The sequence below is a fragment of the Schistocerca americana genome, chromosome 3 (assembly GCF_021461395.2).
Source record: "Schistocerca americana isolate TAMUIC-IGC-003095 chromosome 3, iqSchAmer2.1, whole genome shotgun sequence".
NCBI classification, from domain to species: Eukaryota; Metazoa; Arthropoda; class Insecta; order Orthoptera; family Acrididae; genus Schistocerca; species Schistocerca americana.
In genome coordinates, this window is record NC_060121.1 from 36,803,773 (window position 1) to 36,827,396 (window position 23,624).

Here is a 23,624-nt window from a genome sequence, read left to right on the forward strand (position 1 = left end):
ATCACACACATCCATGCCCGAGGCAGGATTCGAACCTGTGACCGTAGCGGTCGCGCGGCTCCAGACTGTAGCGCCTACAACCGCTCGGCCACTCCGGCCGGCCGGGCTGCATGATGCGCAACTTTACTCCCGACGTCCATCCCGAATGGACCGCTCAGGATTGGCATCACGTTCACTTCACGGATGAGTGTCGCATATGCCTACCACCAGACAATCGTCGGAGACGTGTTTTAGCCAACCTGGTCAGGCTGAACGCCTTAGACACACTGTTCAGCGAGTGCAGTAAGATGGAGGTTCCCTGATGTTTTGGGGTGGCATTATGTGGGGTCGACGTACGCCGCTGGTGGTTATGGTACGCGCCGTAAAGGCTGTACGATGCGTGAATGCCATCCTCCGACCGGTAGTGCAACCACGTCGGCAGCACATTGGCGAGGCATTCGTCTTCACAGACGACAATTCGCAGCCCCATCGTGCACGTCTTGTGAGTGAGTTCCTTCAGGATAACGACATCGCTCGACTAGACTGGCCAGCATGTTCTCCAGACATGAAGCCTGTCGATCATGCCTGGAATAGATTTAAAAGGGCTGTTCATGGACGACGTGATCCACCAACCACTCTGAGGGATCTACTCCGATTCGCCGTTGAGGAGTGGGACAATCTGCATCAACAGTGTCTTGATGCACTTGTGGATAGTATTCCACGAAGAATACAGGCATGCATCAATGCAAGAGGACGTGCTACAGGATATTAGAGGTCCCGGTGTGTACAGCAATCTGTACCACCACCTCTGAAAGTCTCGCTGTATGGTGGTACAACATGCAAGGTGCGGTTTTCATGAGCAATAAAAAGGGCGGAAATGATGTTTATGCTGATCTCTGTTCCAATTTTCTGTTCAGATTCCGGAACTCTCGGAACCGAGGTGATGCAAAACCTTTTTTTGATGTTTGTATATAGGGTTCCTTCCTGGCGTTTGATTAATCCGAGTATTTTGTTTTACAGACTTATGAAGTGGCAAGTTAATCTAAAGACGCACCATTTAAATTATTTTTGTGTAAATAATGAGAAAGGTTTCTTAACTATTGGAAAAATATTATTGTAAAATTATGCTTACATAAAATTCAGTCAGCGTGAAGCAAAGTTACAAGAATCTATTAAATGACTATACAGAGTTCAAAGAGTAATTGCTTTTGAAAGTAAATTCCAGAATGAAAGTGGTTTTCTTGAAGTGAAATGTTCAGTATAAAAATTGTGTGCTTCAGTATCTCAGTATTTTAGTGTTTACGTTTGTTGAGTATGGAAAGTGCATTTCTAAAGGTCCCACCTGGCCAAATTTTTTAGCTTCCTTGAAGTTATCTACTGACCTTTTTCTCTTTTAAAAACATAATGTACAAGGGCGTAGTCAAACGTTGTTTAAGTGGAGTAATATTTATTTGAAGAACCAAATTAAACAGTAGCAAGAAAGTAGGGAAAATTCTTACTTCTGATTTTCCTACACTTCACTGTTTCATTGTCTGAATAGGCTGGCGACCATTAGTACATGTTTTAAACCACTAAATGAACTTGGAACTGAGCTGTCATAACATCAGTATAATATTATTGATACTGCGTTTCTACTTAACCTCTGGGTAAGATCTTAGAAAAAGAAGCGAATAGTCTGATTTACTTACTCATTGGACACAACACACGGCCAAATCCAGTAAAAAGGGTAGTTCCATTGATTAGCTTTTCCTATTAAAGGGACTATCCTCCCGTACTGTAGTTTATTTGGAAACTAAACTAAATATTAGTAAGAGGGTTATAAGTAGCAACATAGAGACCGGGTTTCTGTTATTTAGGTAAAAGTATACTAAATTATGATAGTAGTGGTAGGGCTACGCGTGGCGACCGTGGCAGAATCTTTTTACAGCAATTAAGAGTCCATAAGTATTTAAGCACAGTTATACATTTTTCCAGATAGGTAGGATTCTTTTAGAAGAAGTATAAAGGTCTCAGGTGCACAGAATTGTTAAAGCAGTTAGGAGAAAGTGACAGCAGTATAAGTATATGCAGTATAGAGAAGGAAAGCAGGAGGGTAACAGTGATGACACTTCTGTAAACAGTCATCAGGAGCAGGACAGAGAGGAATCGATTTTACTCATGGAAAAGCAAGTAGAAAATATTGATTTATGGGATTAGACTTCTTGCTGTTAAACCCATCTCAGATTAAGAACTAAGTGGATTCAGAGGAGGAAGAAAAGGGGGTAGACAATAATCAACAAAATGAGCAATAACCGATTGATTTGCATGCATTACTACACAGTATGCATACACAGCTGATAGCACAAAACAGGAACATTTCAATTTTAAGCGAGCAAATGCAGGTTCAAAATGAAAACACTGACAGTATGAACGAAAAACTCAAGAAACAAAGTGAAAAAATGGAAAGGAATAACCAAAAGTTAGAAAAAGTTAATATAAAATAGGTTTTCTGATTGAGGAACTTAATAACATGAAGAAAAATGTGAAAGATTTGAAACTGTTAGTAATATACAAGCAAAAATTCTGTACATTAATGAGAGGTTCGAAATCGAAATAGAGAAAATAAAGAAACAGGTTGAACTTATGGTAGAGTCAAAGGTTGAAGAAAAGTTTTCCATGTTAAGAAAGCAATAACAAAAGCGATCGAAGAACAGATTCTCAACTGAGAATGAGTGTCCAAGAGACTGAGAAAAACCTACAGAGGAAAGTAGAGCATTGCGAAGAGTAGTGTTGCAATAACACGTCCCGTATACAAGAAAAAGTTAGTGACTTAGAAATAATGATTAGTGTTGTGGCCCTTATGTGGTAGGTACTAGAGGACGAAGGAAAATGAAACACTTACCGAAACCACAGTGGATTTATCCTCTGTGAATTTTATTAAGAACTGCGAAAGGCTGTTTCCTGAAAATATCACAGGTCAGGAAAAAGTAAATATCGTAATTCGTGGTTTAGCAGGAGATGCTAAATGATGCACATAAACATCGGAGTGATGACTTTCAGTGTATTTAGACAGAAGTTCTTGGACAATTATTGGTCCGAGAAGATACAAAATAGCCTCTGGCGTGAGTTTATAATGGTGAGAATGTTCGAAGGTAAAGGCCGAATGAACATGAAGGAATTTGGAAGTCATGGTATAGATTAGCTCACTTAAGGAATCGAAGGAGTGATCCCGAGATCATATGGGAACTCTGGAAGAAATTACCATACGACTCCAAAAGATATGTGGGCAGTAACCACCGTACTTTTTCTGCATTAAAAAAAAAAAAAAAGTGATTGACGAAGCCCTCTGACGAGGAAACAACTTCCGCCAGAATAATAACCGCTGGAATGAAAGAAACGATAGGAATAATAGCAATGATGAGCTGAATTATTACCAATATCATGTTAATACTGTTCAAAGAGGAAGAGGCAGAGGAAGATTTTCCTCTAACCATCGCAGAAGAGGACATAGGCCGCGAAATAACTCCCATAGGGAGGAGTTAAACTAAATAACGCGAACGTTGAGGGTCGGACAGATGCTGGAACAAGATACACTAGGCCAAAACGCAGGAAATATTCTGAACATAGATAGGGAAGCTTCGATACGCTGCAGTTCGGTGCAGATGAGAGGCAGGTCACAAGGCCTGCCGAGACAGATGGTACTTCAGGTGAATCGCAGTCGGTTAGCAAAGGACGTATTTCGTGCGCTAACAAGCCTCTGCAGCGGACCACTGTAGCGAGAATTAATTCTGTTGCAGTGCAGACAGAGAGTGACGTCACAGGGCAATCAGCTGAGGCTGTAAGCTAGTAAACGGGGCATCTCCCGCTGTAACCAGTTCAGAGATACCGGACAGACAATGGGCAGTGACTGAGACAGAGGAGAGTTTGTACGGAATTGATAATTGGCGTGTACAGATGAGCAATCCGTGTGACGGTGTAAAGCAGCGTAACGAAAAGGAAGTTAGCGTTACTACGACGGGAAAGGAGGTAAAGGAGAAAGGTTTATTGTCTGGAGCCGCGCAGAGTATGCGAGTTGCCAACGCAATTGAATCAAAAAGCACCGCGCAGAGGACGCGTATCGGTAATGTTAGGGAAAATGAGGAGGTCGTAAGTAGACGCGAAGTATGAGATGCAGATTTACATTCTGGTGAAAAATAATTCCGTGACAACGAATCTGCGGACAACGTTTGAAGGAAAACGGCTGCGCGGAGTGGCCGCGCGATATGAGGCGCCATGTCACGAACTGCGCGACCTCTCCCGCCGGAGGTTCGAATCCTCTCTCGGGCATGGGTGTGTGTGTTGTTCTTAGCATAGGTTAGTTTAAGTAGTGTGCAAGTCTAGGGACCGATGACTTCAGCAGTTTGGTCCCTTAAGAATTCACACACATTTGAAGGAAAAAGAATTTGTGCGATTGATAGAAATCTACAAAGATTATAATGTTTATGAAATGCAAGCTGATGATGCCAGGGAAGATAAAGAAGACAGTTCTGATGAAGACGAACTACCAACAGAGGAAAACAATGTGCCTGCTACAAAAGATAAACAAGAGGAACTCAATACTATAAAACGAAACCAGAAATGCATGAATTACGAGACTAGTGATATAGAGTTCTCAATGAAATTAAGAAGGGCTTTCATGTTGGAAGCTGACAGTGATAGCGAAGATGCTGACTTAAATGAAAATGACGAAATCAATCAATCCAGTGATTCAAAATTGGAGGAAACGAAGCTTACTACAAATTCTGTCTGATAGAAATGAGAATATCAGACAATACGAATATTTCGTGTGAAAAGTTGCAGAACTGGACAGTAAACAGGAAAAAGAAGTTAGTCAAGATGAAATAAAATCTGTAAATGACGAGACCTTTGAAGAAGCAGAAATGTCAGTACAGGATCTGAAGACATAACGGATCCTAAGTAAAAAGGAACCACCGGACGAATTGATCAGTAAAGAGCAACAACTAAAGATCGTGAAGGATTTTGCGATCGGAAAGGAGAAAGAACCACCCGAATTAGAATGCAAAGAGGTGAATACCATTTCGTGGGAAGATATAATGGTAGATCAAGACTTGTTGTGGGGAGAACAGTTTATAGTTACAAAATTAGAGCATTATTGGACACTGGTTCGCACATTACTGCGATGTCTCAATCTTTCTACGAATACATTAAAGACAAGCCAGGAATAGTAGTGATGTCAGTACAGGGAATCAGAATATTGGGCGCGACTAGAAGAAAAGGCAAACCGATTAAGACGCAAATTTTGATAGAATTTGTAATAAAGGGTCGTGGTGATTTCGGAACTTAGTACCGAAATAATTATGGGCATAGATTGACTACAGAATCAACAGGTAGTCATCAACTGCGCAAACGAAATTTTCAGTGTCATGGGTGAGGAAGGGACTGTGAACTTAGAGTTCGAAGAAACCGACGAAGATCTTGAACCAGAGTTTCTGTCTATGATTATGGAGACAGACACTAATAACGGAGGATTATCAAAGTTGTTTGAAAGTTATCACGTAAGAAGCATTAAAGTTTAGACCAGAAGTTAGAAGACTTTCGTACAATTGTCACTGACATACAATATTTCGATCCAGTGCAGAAAAACGAGTTACTGAAAATAGTGGATCAAAATTAAAGTGTGTTTCCAGATACTCGTGGTAGAGTGAAAGATGTTTTGTATCACATGGGAATTCTGCCATATAAACCGTTTTTCGTTTGCCCATACCCGGTACGAACAGCGAAAAAACAGGCCGTTCAAGCCGAAATTGACAAAATGCTTGAATGGGGAGTTACAGAACGTAGCAACAGTGAATATAATAATGCACTGATTATTGTAAGTAAGAAGAACGGTGGCGTAACTGATGCCAGGACTTTAAACAAGATAGTGAAGACGGAAATAGATCGTCCTGAGTCATTAGATGAAACGTTGCGATGATTCTATTATATCAAATATTTATCCTGCTTAGACCTGACGATTGATACTGGCAAATAGCGTTGGGTACCGATTCAACAAAATATACAGCTTTCCTTTTTGATGGCAAGTGTTATCATCACAAGGTGGTACCTTTTGGTTTAAATACATCAGTTTCTGTGTTCATACGTGCTTTGGATTGGGTGTTTGGAAGGGAATTAAGCTGTAGACTCACAATTTAAGTGGACGAGTTGTTGATAGCTATTCAAGAATGGAGGGAACATTACGATTTATTGGAACAGGTATTTGTTGCGTTGCAGAAAGGAGGAATGGCACTGAAGTTTATGAAATATGAATTAGAGAGAAAAGAAATCAAATTTTTGGGACATATTATTACCACAGATGGGATAGAAGGGGACCCCGAGAAGCTGAAACCTATCGAAAGGTGTTCCCCTCCAAAGAACAGGAAACAGTTGAAAGCTTATTTAGGATTATGTGGGTTCTATGAAAATTTGTAAAAGGGCAAGCTTTTAATAGTGAAGCTTTAAATGATTTGATACGAAAGAATAGTTCATTCGTTTGGACTGCTGAATGCCAAAGGGATTTTGAAGAAATTAAAAGGGAATTACTTACAGATAACATATTACATCATCATGAGTTATCATTGCCATCCCACCTGAGCACAGATAGCAGCAACTATAGGACTGGAGTAGAAATCTTTCAGGAAGTGGAATTTTAAGGGGAAATTGTCCACAAAACCATTGCCTTCATAAGCAGGACATTAACAAAATATGATCGAAATCATACTATTTCAGAAAAGGGGCCATTACCTATAATTTGGGGATTTAAGAAATTTCATAATTATCGATGGGGGCACAAAATTATTATACATACTGACCAAAAAGCTCTCACATTTTCGAAAGATTGCAGACTGTTGAACCAGAGACTATCTCGTAGGGTTTTATATTTAGTGCAATACGATTATGAAATACTATATGTGAAAGGAACAGAAAACCAAGTTGCTGATGCATTGCCAAGGCTACCTGAATGCCGTGAGCAAGTCAATTTAGAAACCAATGAGGATGGAACTTTTAAAATGTTATACTTAAAAGAGGTAGCTGGTAGTAAAAGAATTGTGTATATAGTTGCGAGTGCGTAGAAACCAAGTTTTCGACCTTCAAAGCCCTTGGACAACTTTTTGTGACTGAAAAACCAAGAAATTTAGGCACTTTTTTTAGATATTCGCCTATTACTCGGAAATTATGCATCATACTTAAAATATTACAAGTAGCAAAATGAAAGAGCATTAAATTTTGCGTCGAATACTACTTAAATGTCAAAATCGACACAGCTATTTAACCGTAATCAGTTGTCAAATTTCGGTCAGTTTTTACCAACATGGCTAAAAAGTCTGCTCCAGCTTCTATAACTCAAAAACAGCTACTCCAAATTAAACATTCTGAACTGTCAAAGTTGAGAGCATGATATTCTATGTTAAAAAAGCATCCAGTTTTTCAATTTTAGACACTATTAAGCGTCTTGGGGTTCAAACAGGGCAATAGCATCCGTTTTGTAAGAGTTAAGTGCGTCTGACACCTTAATATGCTAGCAGTATCTCTTAATTCAAGTTTCATCATTTTATGAACTAATTCTTTTTGGATAGAGAAGGCTGCTAAATGTCTCTCCTAAATGTCTCTCACTTAGCATCATTTGCCTCACCACAACAAAAGCAGTGTTAATTAAAGTCAAATACCTTCTTGTGTGATCGAAGATTCGGTTGAAGCTGGAGTGCACAGTGGTTGTCAGAGGAAGTCCAAGTACTCAAAACTGATTGGGTCTTCTTCGACAATATAAATAAAAAAGGCCCAGCACCTTTACTTACAAGAGATGCTCATATTGGAAGACGGAATGGATGCCGCTGAATTCAACAAATTTACAGCTCAAGGCTCCTTCACCACTAGACGAAGTGATAAATTTTGGTGTGGGGTATGGTCTGATTTGACAATAGTGCAAACATTTTGAAGACAATGAAGGCGAAAGGCGGCTTAACTCACGGGTGTGTGTTTTCAGATTCCGTGCTCGCAAAGTGCGCTTCAGGGATGGTACCCTTGCCGGATATTTGTCAAAGAATTGAAGAATTCTGTTGTATATCACCAGGAACATGCGAACAACATGTGGATTTAAGAGCTTCACGCAGAGATCGAAATGCAGCAGACAGCGACAAACAGAATGATTGGCTGTTAAAACATCCACCTTTTCGTTTTAAACGTAATGGGCTTATGTCAAAAAGCAGTCGAATAATTGGGGATGAATCGATGAACTGTCATGAGGCGTCATTTGAAAGAATTAAACGGATCACCAGAATTAAAAGAGAAAGCTTTGAAGACCTCTCATTTCAGCGTAACCTTAAGGTTATAACATTTTCATCGTGCACGACGGCTCTCCAGATAGGGAACAAGGCGATTCCTGTCACAGACTGTGTGCTATCAAGCAGTCTGATAGTTCTGTTTCTCATCTGAACTTTTCCCACACCACACGTAGTTGTCCGCAGCAGACGGTCTCAATGAGGGTACAATATCATCTCTCTGTGCTGCATTTACACCTCCCCAAAATAATGAAGCGCCCAAAATGAAAAGCTTTGCAGTTGATGGTGGTCACCTGCTCCATAAGGTTGTTTGGCACATCGAAGAAATGTTTGAAACTATCAGTGCGAAATATGAAACCTAGTTGAGAAAGCACCGCGGATCCGAAATCGCAGTTATGATTGATGGCTACCTAAGTGATGTTTCGCAAAGGGGAATAAAGTCTTCTAAAGGATCTCGTCGTTTAAGGACACCAGGTTCTTCATCAGATATCATTTTCGATGAAGATGAAAATGCTGCAGTCGCAGAGGAGAAGTTTCTCGCAAATGAGTGCAACAAGAACCGCTTGATTTTGAAGCTAAAGCGGTAAGTTGAGGATGGAGGTATTCAAGTGCTACAAGCAGAAGAAGATACGGATTCATTAATTTTGGAAACAGTTATTTCCCAAGTTTGTCTGACAGTAAGGCAATGGGTTGTGGAAACAAGTACAACTTTTACTTCCATAAACTCGAAAGAGAGAAATCAGCAGGAGTGTGGTAGAATTACTATTCTTTCGTTTTTTATTCCGTATTCGCCCTTTTCAATTATGCCTTCGCAGGATGTGATACCACTTCCTCTTTCTTTGGCCAAGGAAAAAGGAAACTACTACATCTTATGGGAGAACTGCCACACCTCATAGTGCAAGCTGCCTGTCTCGCAGGCAGGAGAACGGTTGATGTAAGCACTGTTAGGGAATTGCAACTGCCCGGCTTTGTACGAGCTTTTCGTAAAGTCTGCCCAAGAAAATCTTTTGAACTTGAAAGGCTACCGCCAACATCGGACGCCGTTTTAGCAACCCTCTCTTAACAATTAAGGCATGAATAGAAATAAATAAAAGTACATATGAATGAAAAAAATAAAAGGATATACTTACATATGTGATAATTTGAGACCCGTCTTCCCACTGGTAATTTCACTTCACTGAATAACTTTGACTTAAAAAAAAGTGGTATTACGTGGGCTTTCAAGTGTATGAACGCTTAATAGTGCCGAAAGCAGAAACTAGATGCTTTTGTAACATGAAATTTCATTCTCTACAGCTTTGATAAATTGAAATTTTTCCTTTGAAGTAACTATTTTTGAGTTACAGGCGTTGGAGACGACTTTTAGACCAAGTTGGTGAAAATGAACGAAATTTTACAACTGACTTTGACATTTAAGCAGGTTATTCGACGAAAAATTGAATGCTCTTTCATTTTATTTATAGTAAATGCATAGTAGGATGCATAGTGTCCGAGTAATAGGCAAAAACCATAAAAAACTGCTAAAATTTCGTGGTTTTTTTTGGCCTCGAGTAGTTGTCTCGATGGGTTTGGAGATCGAAAACTTGGGTTCAACATATTCTGAACAATATGCACAGGATTAAAAATAACATTTTCTACCTCGTTTTTTGCGAGCAAAAAGTACCCCATTACTGGACTGTATATCATGTGTTGGGATTCTTTTGCAATATTGCAACAGCCAGGGGACTGATCGTGTTCAGATCGTTTGGATTACGTTGCTTGAAACCGCGTGGTCTGTTGTCATTGTTTGTCCAGTTACCATTTCTGTTATTATCACTACTTCCGTAGAACCCAGTTTTATACCCATTTCGTAGTGGGTTACAAGTTGCTCCATGACGATCGTAATTCAGCTCTGGAATCTGTCTTCCATTATTACCATTGTTCCTGTTGTACCCGTTTCCATTTCTCTGCCTATCACTGTTACTTTCTCGTTGATTTATACATTTACGTGCACCATCTCACTGAATTTGATACCTAATGCACAGACGATTCCTTTAAATGCTTCCTCTTCCTGCCAATGATTGTTGGTACCGTAATGGGAGTTTCATCGTAGAGAGGCGGATCACTTCGCCATCGCTATTAGGATTATATGGACAGTGATTCTTATTCGTCACGTTCTCAAAGAATTTTACTGGGCTTTTCATTCAAGAAATTTCTTATAATGTCTTCTGTAGCACCTCATATTTAATTGTATTCTATGCTTCAATTAAACAGTAACATGAGACAAACAAATATCTAAACTCATCATGTGACTAGTAGATTAACGCTACTGTTGGAATTTTTTCTACAATTTTGTTGATCAGCTAACAGCCAATGTTCTGGTAAACCTACTTGAAAGTGAATTAGAAATGTTGAGGGACGCAACGTATTTCCATCCTCTTCGTAATGTCGAAATTTTCTTGCAGTGACGAAGTGGTCACTGTCAAATTTCGTCGTGGCACCGTATGGTGTTTGTTATAACTCGCCACTCGTCCCTCCTGTCGTATCTAAATCACTCTCGTCTGTACAAAGTATCGCCATCGGGTACTGTCATCCAGAGGTGAGTTACATCGTCGCAACTGTACGCCGTTATGTGGCTCAGATTGCACCGGACGAACTGCACTGTCTGTCACGGGTAATGCTTCCCGACCTTGGTACATGCTGTTCATTACAGAGCCTGTGTCCTGTCTCGCCAGAGGCGTTGAATTATTGTACAATATGTACTGCCCGGTACAGTGACCTGGTGCTACCTGATTCGACTCTTGTGGAGCTTTGTGTTCATTTGTTTGACACCTCTCAGTGTTATGTTACATTTTAGCCCGCGTGTCGGATTCCGGTGCGTTATGTAGAGCCGTTCGTATCTGATGAATCGTTAATCCCTGCGCAATTGGTGATTTCATGTACTGATTGTCAGTTCTCATTGTGTACATCTGAACACTTGACTTCTGGCACTTTCTTTTATTTTATTTTTATTTATTTATTTATTTAGTTATTTATTTTTTTGCGAAGTCTAGCATTCAGACGTACATTCGCGTCTGTCAATGATTTCGCGATCTTTTTCCGTGTCATGACCACAAGTGGGTGATTTTGCTGCTTTGTGAACAACACTATTTTTCGGACCTACTGTTGACTCTGACGTCACAATAGACTCTGAACACACGCTGCCATTGTCACACCGACCTTCAATACTCTGCAACGCTTCAGATCTGGGCCGTTGGAATTCTTCCTTGCTTTTAGATTCCATTTTTATAAATCGGCTATCAAATCGCTTTAAAGCTGTTTTCGTAACCCTTCTGTGCACTGTTGTCTCCTTGAATTACATTTTGCGCTTTACGAGTTGCTCTCGTTGCAAATACTTCGACCCATTGGTCAACGTTTTCGACACGAGTATCGTCACGTAACGTGTTCTTGTCCTTCTGTACCTTCTCCCCAGTCTCTTAGAGCCTGCTGGATAGTTTGGTCATAAGTTTTTATTTCGCATGCATTGCTCCCCTCCCTTCTCCCCCCCATCTGGAAATAGATGGGAAAAGCACTCAGTCTCTGCTTGGCGGACAGGTAGGACAGACGTAATTTGATTGTCAGGTAGCAGCTCCATCCAGTATGTTTACCATGAGGTGCGGAGTACAAATCACCTATTTCACAGCACCACCACCATAATGTTGTCCCTCTCGCCTCCCCTCCCATGATATATTCGAAGATGGCGGTCTGGGGAGAAATAGCGGAAAAAGGACTGTCTAGTTGTTGGACTGGGAGGAGAGATATAATTGTTTACTGTGTTCAATGGATGAGATGTCTGTGCAGGAGAGGGAGGAGTATATTAGCTGTAACGATGATTTGGAGGATTGTGATGATAGCAATGATATATGGTAGAGACAAATACATATCATGAAATAATGAAGATGAGGCAGGATGGGGCTAAGACACACTTCGCAACTCATGCTGATAAATTCGTGTGCTGTAACCATAGATCATTCGATAAAAGTGCTGTCAGTCTTCTGAAGCACAAGAGGCAACCCTTTGACTTGCTGTCAGCCCTCCTACACTCCCCTCCTGTGATGTAGTCCGAGATGGTCGTCCAGAAAAAAACGGCGGGAACCGGTAGGAACTCACATAATAGACTTCAGCCATTAGGATGGCAGTATCTGGTGACATCATCAGAGGCATCATAAGGCAAGCTCATCAGCTCTGCAGCCTCATTTCCACTCAGTCGTCAGCAGCAGCAGCAGCAGAAGAAGAAGAAGGAGAAGGAGAAGGAGAAGAACCATGAAGCCTCAACACCAGTCGTGATCCAGCACAGTCCTGCAGAACAGGATAAATAAATCGTGATCAAGACTGTTTTTGATAGTAAATATTTAAAGAAAAGTAAGTATCTCATACCACATCCTTGTCTTTAGCTAGCATTATTATTATTATTGGTTGTTTTCATGTCTTGGTCCATATGTTACGCTTCCTCGTCTCTTTGTTCAGCAGTAGCCTTCGGCGTGTCCAAGTCTGCAGCAGCAAGCGCCAACATGTCGACTTCTGCTGTGTCCGCACCTGCTGCGACCTCAGCCGCCATCTTGCCTAGACCTGCACCAACCCCGGGACCTGTGGCAGCAACAACCCCAGCATGTCTGAACCTGTAGTGACCACGTGGAATCCTGTAGCACACATAGCGCACTTGCTGGAGCAGGACACTGTTACTGTCTGTTCCACTCATCGATCTGTGTGACGAAGACACACACAGTGTGCTCCCAACACATCAAATGCTGCTGCTGGTCCTAAACAACAGCAAGATGGAGGACAGTACTAGTCACCATCGCAGCATAACATCCCTGTGCTGGTGCAGAGTGCAAACGCTGTGGTTAACAAGGTATCAAGTGTATCCACGCTTTTCAGTTCTACATACAGTGCAATTCCTAGTGGAATGAAACGTGTAAACGTGGGTAAAGCACATGCTTGCATGTAAGAATAGGAACTGAAAATGCATCAGAAGGTGTTAAAGCGCGTATTTCTGAGTTCTACTGGGACGAAATACGAGAGGGAGTTGGAAAATAAGTTTCCCCTGTCGACTGTGGGCAGAGATGTGTGATATGGGCGAAAGACGACAGGGCAGGTGAACGCGCACGTGCAAGACACCACTGGGTAGAGGTCGACCGCGATCTAGCAGATGGCGCTGTCGCAGTGGCTGCGCAAAGCGGAGGCCAGCCGCTCAGTCTTTTCCCGGGGCTATGGAGAGAAGGTGCGGTTCTGAGTCGTGGTCAAAGGCGGAAGTGAGAGCTGTTATCCGTTATGAATGGGCACGTGGAGTATCAGGCACAGAAATTCATAACCGCCTCGTTGAGGTGTATGGGTGAGGTGTGATGTCGAGGCAAATGGAGCAGAGATGGTGCCTGCAATACAGTGATGGACGTCAGCACGTGTAGGACATACCGAGGCCTGGATGGACGAGCACGGCCACTACAGATGCAAATGCCAGGAAGGTTGGTGACATGATTAGAGCGAACCAGCGTATCACCTTCAATGGAGTAGCGGGAGAACTTGGAATCGGACATGAGCGAGCTCACAAGATCATCCAGGACATTCTTCGATACAGGAGGGTGTCAGCACGATGGGTGCCCCGCCCATTGAACAACGCATAGCGTTCAACATGGAACAGCTCGTGCGTTACCATGAATGTGGCAACGACCTTCTGTTTCGGATTGTGACGGGGGATGAACCGTGGGTCCACCATTACACGCCCGAACCGAAGGCCGCATCCATGGAGTGGAAACATCCGTCATCACCTGTCCGAAAGAAATTCAAAAGCACTCCGCCTGCAGGTAAAGTGCTACTCACCGTTTTCTGGGACGCCAAAGGAGTTTTGCTGCTGGACTTTCTGGAGGATGCAACCACCAATGCTGCGCGATACTGTGCCACTCTGTCGAAATTGAAAGAGGTGATTCGGAAAAAGCGGCCTGGCGTTCTGCTGTCGGATGAAAATGCGAGAACACACACGGCGACGGCAACGCAAAACCACATTGCAGCTCTTGGTTGGGAGAGCCTACACCATCCGCTTTACAGTCCGGATCTCGCACCAAGTGACTTACATCTGTTTCCTGCTTTGAAGAAGACTCTCTGCGGAAGGCGCTTTGGCAGCAATGCTGACGTCAAACAAGCCGTTCAACGCTTCATCCGTACGCAACGCCCTGATTTTTTCCTGAAAATCTTTTTGAAGCTTATAAAGCGGTATGACAAATGTCTCAATATACTTGAAAATTATGTACAAATATAAAGATATGTCTTGTCTTTAATGACTCAGGCTCTTTTTTTTCATTTCACACACAACTCTGACCAGAATCGACTGGGGAAACTTATTTTGCAACCCCCCACGTGTATCGTTCAGAGCGCTACACACATCAGCAGATGACGACGGAGTTTTATCAAACTCTTACCCCCACCGCCTCCCCCCAGACATTCGCCATACTGGTGTTACACTATCTATCACAACAGTGTGTGATGACCCTGCACTATGTGTGAAATTGGGTTAAAAGTGTGTTTACCTACGGTACACCTCAATTACGAACTTATAAGATGTGGATACACGTATCAGCCCAAGTATCAGCTATTACAGGAGCAAGTGCCAGTGAAACAGGCGATACATACACGACATTCAGTGAAAGCAGTGGTACCCCGCACCTGTAAAAGCACAGCCAAACACTGTCTTCATATTTGATGATGTTTGTGAGGAAAACCAAGAAAAAATTCGAAAATACTTCTATTTCGGTCGCCATATGGGTGCTGATGTATTTTATCTAAGCCAAACATATTCCAGGATCCCAAAAAGTTGGTTAGGGATAATGCAAACCTCATTGTCGCTTTCAAACGAGACAATCGGAATGTAAACACATTTACCATGCACTTATAGGAACTTAAATGTCGTTCCATGACTTTGTGAAGTTATGTGCCGACTACTGGAACTATTCACAGTATGGAGATCTCGTTATTGATGTAACAAGAAAACTGAATGATGGTTGGTACAGGTGAAACTTCCAAGAGGTTCTGTATATACTGGGTGACTCACTGACTATTGACACCAAGAATAACTGCGAAAGTATGATAGGAGCTGAAACGTTTGTGGGACAAATGTTACATGGGACAATGGGGGCCATAATGTGACGTTGGTTTTTTGTTGTTAGGTGGGTCGCTTCAGAGATTTGAAGGTCAACTCCGTTTTTTTATTTTTTTTTATTTTTTTTAATGGGGTGCTATAGTTTGGTACTTATTTTCTGAGAACGGCTATCGAGACGATTTCAGTGATGCATAAGGTCTTTGAAGGTCAACGAAGTTCACAAAGGTGGCATGAACGTCCATTTACAGGTGTTCGTTGTGATGACCATCAGTGTCAGTGCAGTGCTGCAATCTTCTTATCATGGATTGAGTTGTATTCCATATCACTTCAGCACTTATCGAAACACATCCTCTGACAATTCTCTCACCATGTATAGGCCGGTAAGAGAGGTTAGTACATCAGTATACGTTGCAGCATGGACTAATTCGTGCACGTGTCTGGCTCTCAACCCGAGAGAATGGATGTACATAGATAGAACATTCGCTTGTACAATGATGCGAAAATTCAGGCTATCGTGCATAAAGTTGGAGGTATGTGCAGGAAGCTAGAGACATATTACCAGACTCTTCTGAGAATGATCAATGCGTTAAATAAATTAGTTAATGAAATCGGTAAGAAAGTAAACGACTTAACAGAAAAAGTAAATAGATGTAGAGACCCTTGTGGTTGAGAAGGGGGATCAGGCCCATAATAAGAGGAAGTAGAGCAGACACATAAAGCCTCACGCTGCGAAGACGTCTGATTAGTATGCACCTAGATGTGTTCTAAGCAGAAAGTCATTCAAGCTCGGAAAGGCGTTCGAGAGAAATTACTGTTGCTAAGGATAGGGCATGTGTATCGACAACAAACACTAAGAGAGACCTTTAAGCCGATTACTATATCTCTCAGGCAGCTCTCAGCAAAAACAAAACAAAACTATACGATAACGATGGTGCTGCCATTGACGATTTGAATATTCGTCACGCCCATGGCCAGGTAGACAGAACATTCGGCGTCAGCAGGGGAAGGCCGTATACGTTGCTTACGCAGCCTGTAAATGTAACTGATGACACAATCCATATTGGCTATAGGCGGTTTGAGAGAACACCTGGCTAAAGGAATCTTATTTTCATAACACCCACGAAAAACCCATAAATTATTCAGTTAAGGTTGGGGCACGTACCGTGAAATACTGCATTTGACTGATGAACATAAGATCGCAAAAAGCCTGAGCAACAAGAAATATAAAACCATTATAAAACCAATACTTGATGGCGAAAACAACAACAGCAGCAGCGGCGATTGTATTGACATAGAACACAAAGCAGTGAACAATCGAATCCCGTAGTAAATATATTTTGACGACTCCAACGAGCTTGTGGCATCAGCTGCTGCGCGTAAGACAGCTCATTCAAAAGAGGCTGTTTCAGGAATCTCTGATCTTAAAGAGAGAGAGGTATCATCGAATAAGTGTAGAGATAGTAGTTAGAGAACTGTACAAACCACATGCAAAACATATCCTCGTAGGTACGTCATGGTTAAAGGTCTGGAGGACTTACGACAGGCTGATCTTGTAGATATGAGGGTATGTTCACATGAGAATAATGATTTCAAATATATTTTAATGGCCATTGATACATATTCCAAATTTTCCTGGGCATTACCATTTTAAAAAAAAAAAATGGGTAGAAATGTTTCGGATGTGTTTGAGCGTTTGGTACAGACAGGGACGAATCGATGTCCGGCCAACCTCCAAACCGATCACGGTGGAGAGTTTCACAGTAGGTATTTCCACACCATGATGCAGCGGTGTGGAATACATCACCACTCAACATTCACCCACCTGATGGCAAGTATCGCGGAGCGTCTGAACAGAACAATAAAAGGTCAAATGTTGATGCGCTTTAATCTTCGTGGCTCATACAAATGGACAGACCTCCTCCCAGAAAGAATTGTTCAGCATAATCGAACCAAACACAGCACAAGAAAAATGAGACCAATCGATGTTCATCATAATAGACTCTTCGATACGGCGTACTATCGCATTAAAATGCTGGATCACGCAAACAGAACTTTAATGTAGGCGATTTCGTACGCAAGACAGCATCTGCGAAATCATACCTACCGCCTGGTCAACAGAGATATTTACGGTTTCAAAAGTGCAAAGAAAGGATCCTGGAACTTATGTCTTGAAGGATAGAAAAGGTGAAGAAATTGCAGGTTGCCTCTACACCGGGTAGTTGCAGAAAACCTCAGAACCGGATGTGTTTCTATATAGAACGCAACTCAAATGGCTTGGTTTTCCTGCTCACAAAACTGGTGGATTGATGCTAATGATCTGCTATATATTGGGGTGCGCAGTCCACAACCACCTCAGTAGCATAGCATGTGTGCTAGGAGACGGATTAGAAGAGCTTGTGGTATTCTAGAAAAACTGCCAGTGGAATTACACAATCCGGGATATAACTGCTGTGGAGCTGGAACAAAGCTTCAGAAACGCTTGGCGCGAGGTGATAAATGGGTTAATCCGCTCGACGAAGCGTGTATGGAACACGACATTGCATACGCCGCAAACAAAGACCTCCCAAGTCGTCACACTGCAGATAGGACTGATAAGACTAAGGCGATTCGCAGAAGAACGGATATTGGTATAGGTCAACGCAATGGGGCATTTGCAGTAGATAAAACCATCCGTGGAAAAATTAAGTTGGGTTTAGGAGTGATGAATTTGAAGCGAGCTATGAACGCTGCATGTTGTGCACAAAACACGAAGAAGGAGAAGTGTGGGAAGCAGGGCTGTTTGAAGAGCTGTATCTTGACAGCGATGTATGCAGATAAAAACGCTCTGAAGCAGAAGGATGCGAGGAGAAGAAGACGATCGGTTAAAGCACCTCGAGCTCTGCCAACATACAAGACGTCTGGTGGTTTTCTTCCATTCCTCATTCCAGCCTCTCCGCTCTCTCAGCAGTAGGGTTCTTCGCTGGTGGTACTGTAATTATTACTCGAACAGTCAACAACGTGCAAAACTGCGAAGCACAGTTAGAAGAAGCAAGAAGACATAACTGCATTATGGAAGACTTAGCCATTTGAAAAGAAGTATACTTAAAACCGTACAGGAAAAGAAAGCCAATTAGCAGTCCTACCAGATTGGCCACTGACAAATACTTATCTTGTTAAGTTTGTTAGAAAAAAATTCAACATTTCACGATTCCGTTTGTGTTTATCCGGGGTACATTACCGAAGACTGCGTGGATAACTGGTGAATGTGGTATTGTGAATTCAGATGTTGCTACAAGACCCGGCACCCTCTGGGTGTTATATGTTATGAAAAATGCGGATCCGTGTACTATTTCGACTTATTTGGTGACAGGCAACTGCCAGAAGAATTACAACGATACCTCACTCACAGAAAACGTGTGTTCTACAATTTTCGGCCCTATCAGGACTCAAATGCACACCTCTGCGGACATCTATTCATCATGTTTCTCTTGACGTTTACAAAGAAGAAAAAGCAGAATATATAAGGAGGAGCTCTAAACATTCCTTCATCAGTTGAGGATCAGATGCAGTGTTATACACTTTGACTTTAAAAGAACGATCATCTGTATTACATGCAAATTACTTCCTGCCAATTTATTTGAGCATTGGAGAATGGAGTACTGCACTGATTGGACTGGAGACGTACAACAGCATCCCAAATATCACCGAGGCTGACAACAAACTACATTTCGATATAAATGGTGAAAAATACGTTGTGGAAATAGAAATGCGGGACAGTTCATAGACGATCTGGCGGATAGAGCAGCTGCAGAGTACAAGCGATTTACTGCATGCATACCTCTAAACATGGTTATTGGCTGCTTTGAGGACATGAGGCAGATCATTATGAATGCTAAACAGGAACTCATTCTGGTATGGAGTGAGAAGCGTAGTAACTCATACATTGAAGGAGATCGAGAATATGATCACTACAAGTCGGACAATACTGAAGATTCTTCACATTAGTGTATCAGACGAGGAGAGCTTGAAACTTTTAAAGATTCTGAAATCCTGTACATACCTATCGCTAAAATTCCACTCGTGGGAGGTTTCCAGCTACGCAGTGCTACTGACTGCAAGCAGAGAAACATGGGCTATTAAATCCTCTTTGCAGCTAGAGATGCCTAGATTCATCATGATACTTGCGTTTCAGACTGACAGAAGAGAGAATATAGCAAATGATTCTATTGTATTCGACAACTGCAAGTTAATACAGAATTCCACCCATGCGACAATTTACACCTGCAATGGGATGAAAATATATATTGTCTGGCACACGACATGTATGTGAGGTTTCGTGATTCTTACTGTGAAAATGGTTAAGAAGAAGTGTCTACTCAGTCCACAATCCACTGGACCTATAGATGTACGAACTGAATTTGAATCTTCGGAAAATTCTCGGAACATACTGTCGCATGTGCTCTAGTTCTATACGAGTGTGTGATCAATTACTGCTCGCTTGCGGGTGTTGGGCGACGAGCTGTATAAATGAACAGGTGCAGCGCCATATCGAGAGCATTCCACAATGGCATCTCACGGTGTGAACTTCATTGCAGAGACTCAGGGTTTCTATGATGATGAGCGTAGACAGTTCATATTCGTGGCGTACACAGAAGATGCAGGAATGATAGAGATATTATCAGCAAAAATTGCATCTCTGAGGTCTTTCAAGGATGTGAAATGCGCTAAAGCACGGAAGAGTGCAAAGTAGTTAACACATTTCTGTCGTGGAATTCACTGGGATGATCCAGGCACGCCCTCTAAAGATATGGTGATGTCGCTTCGATTATATGACCGCATGGATACCTTCATCTACGTGAAAGGTAAGGAGAAGATTTTATGGATGTGTCGAATCTTCAAGTTTGCTGCTATTCAAGACCGGGAATTCCGTGAGTGTGCTGTTCTCCATCGACTCGAGAAGAAGGAAATAGTGTTATTGTGTCTGCTTTTGAAAATGTAAAATTATTTTTGAGTTGGATGAGAAATAAATGAATTTTTTTACCTCGTGGTATGTGCATGATTTCTCTTCACCCTGTTTCCCCTTTGACAGTCTACAGTTGTACCCAGATACTAAATCTGTGGTTTTCTTCAAGAACAGGATATATAATTTTACACATGTTTCCTATGTGTCTTTGGAGGCATAACCCAATTCGTGCTGCACGATAGGCGTAATTCCATACAACAATTCTATATATTTTGTTATCTTCCATCTTAAACTTCACCTACTTAATAGCACTTATCTTCAGATAAACTAATGTAGTTTGTGACCTCCACAGCCTTTATATATATATATATATATATATATATATATATATATATATATATATATATATTGCAGTTCAGTTCTTGATATTAACCTTCAGTTCTTGAGATTACTATATAGTTCTTGAGGTACAATTTCACTCTGCTATTGCAATGCAGAGATACTCTTAACTTACATACTATGACAGTAATGCTGGTTGAGAATTTTTTTTTTAATTATTATTATTTCCAATAGCACTGGATGAGGATGTTTACAACTTTTCCAAATATATAAGTCTGCACTACAAAGTGCTGTTGCGACACTTTTACCACAACTAAATTCCACAGTTCCAGTAGCATAGCTTTGACAATAATTCTGATGGACTGTGCATTTTTAGAATCTAATTGCAACAGCCCCAATAGCTAAAGTTTTTACAATAATAATAATTCTGATGGACTGTGAGGTATATAGATACATATACTCTTAAAAGCTTATCTAACTGGGATGCCTAGCGACAGGTGAAATTTAAAAACTATTTTATTTAGAAGATGCTACTGCCCCTGACGCTGGTTACGGTGCAGCTACTGCGCTTCATGATTGTTTGACGAGAGACAGAGATACGCACACAAGTATACAGACGAACTGACGATGGGTGAACGAGGCTGGGAGCGGAGGGGCGCAGGAGCCAGTCAGGAGGAGCGGTTCGTCAGAAGTCCTGGGCAGTATTTTGAGTAGCCGGTAGGAGTGTGGCATCCTGTCCCACCTGTACACGTATGTGCTGGTCTGAGCACGCAGGAGAAGTTGGTGCTGACCTGGCCGGCGACGGTTTTTGCGCGCTCATGGAAACAGCCGGGAAAACCCCGCTCCAGGTATGCACTTGACTTTGTGGCGAGGTGAACCCGCTGGCTGACGCGACGCTGCTGTGCGAGTCCCCCAGTTGCGACCCTGCTTCGGTGTAGCAAACTACTGTGATAGCGCATTTAACAATTTTTCTACGTGATGCAAGATCGTCTTCAGAGTTTCGAAACGATGTATTTGAGCTCATTTATTTTAGCGCTGTACAGGGTGATAATAATTAAACTCTCAAACCGCTGTAGAAACAACACCACTAGTCAGAATGACGTCAAATTGCAACGGAATATTATCGGAGCAGGGGAAAAACGTATGGTAGAAGAAAAATAAATAGTTACAAGATGTAGCAATAGATGGCGCTGTAAGCATCATAATTTAATAGTGGTCGACTACAAATGACAGATGAATCATAAAACAACGCCTGGGGTGTTCGTTTGACGTTAAACAAACTGTACTACTCAGTGAGCATGGGTGTACAGGTGTGAAACTGTTAGTTACGTAAGCCCATCCACCACGGCAAGGTCATATCACTTCGGATGAGAAAAATCGGTTTTTAACCGTCCTGAGGCCGAAAACCCCATAAAAAGCATCACTCACATTGATTTTTTAATTGTCCTGAGGCCAAAAACCGCATAAAAAGTATCAATCAAAATCAAATCGGATTATTAATTTCCGTGTGACTGGTGCAAAACATGCTCACTATGCTGTCCACCTTTTTCTGCAACAACTTGAAATCGAGAAACAGCATGTTGCACAACTGATCGAAGCGTTTCCTGGGACACGTTCTCAATATGTTGCGCAATGCGTTCCTTCAATGCAGCTACGTTTGCAATCGGGACACTGAACACAACATCTTTCAGATGGCCCATAAGCCAGAAGTCACACGGTTTAAGACCAGGTGATCGGGACAGCCAGGCTGCAGGGAAATGGCTGCTGATAATTCTAGAATTTCCAAAATTGCGCTTCAGCAGCTAAATAAATGGTCCAAATGGCTCTGAGCACTATGGGACTTAACATCTGAGGTCAACAGTCCGCTAGAACTTAAAACTGCTTAAACCTAACTAACCTAAGGACATCACACACATCCACGCCTGAGGCAGGATTCGAACCTGCGATCATAGCCGTAGCGCGGTTCCAGACTGAAGCGCCTTAAACAGCTCGGCCACACAGGTCGGCCTTCAGCAGCTGCTTAACTCGATGTACAATGTGCGGAGGTGCGCCATGTTGCATAAAAAAATGATCCCATCCACACATCCACGCTGTTGGTGAGCTGGAATGACGTGGTTGCGCAAAAGACACGATTACCAGTGACGGGACAGGCAACAGAACTGGAAGCACCTGGCTCTTCGAAAAAATATGGCCCTATGATAAACGATGCCGTAAACCTGCACCACACAGTTACCTTTTCAGAATGAACTGGTACTTGTTCATCGTCCACCTGCTTAGCTGGTTGATGAAGTGATCGCATACCATGCAAACGGGCCCGGGTTCGATTCCCGGCTGGATTGGAGATTTTCTCCGCTCGGGGACTGGGTGTTGTGTTGGCCTCATCATCATTCCATCCTGATCACGAGCGCGCAAGTCGCCCAATGTGACATCGACTGAAATAAGATTTGCACTTCGCGGCCGAATTTCTCCAGATGGATTTGGATTTTCCCTTGCCCATATTCGACAGTTCTTTATATTGACATATCCTGTCAATGGACGTGGGCTTCGTCTGTTCACAAAATCTTCCACGGCCATTCATTGTCCACTTCCATGCATGCAAGAAATTCTAAGGGAAAGGTCTCTCTTGCTGGCAGGTCGACAGGAAGCAACTCGTGTACTTGGATAATTTTGAATGGATAGCAGAGAAGGACCCGTGCTCATGGGTATGTCCAATGTTCGGGCAATTCTCCGTGCACTACACGTTTGCACACCGCCACTCGTTTCGTCCTGCATTTTGCTGTAGCCTCCACTTCCACTGACGTAGAATCAATTCGTTTCCTCCCCCTACCAAGTTGCACACCAAAAGACCCTGTCTTATCGAATTTCCGAATCATTTTCTCCAGACCCACGGCAGTCATCGGACCAACGCCTTTTTTCAAACCCTTCAGTGTCCGGAACTTCTGCAGAGCGACTTGCGTAATCA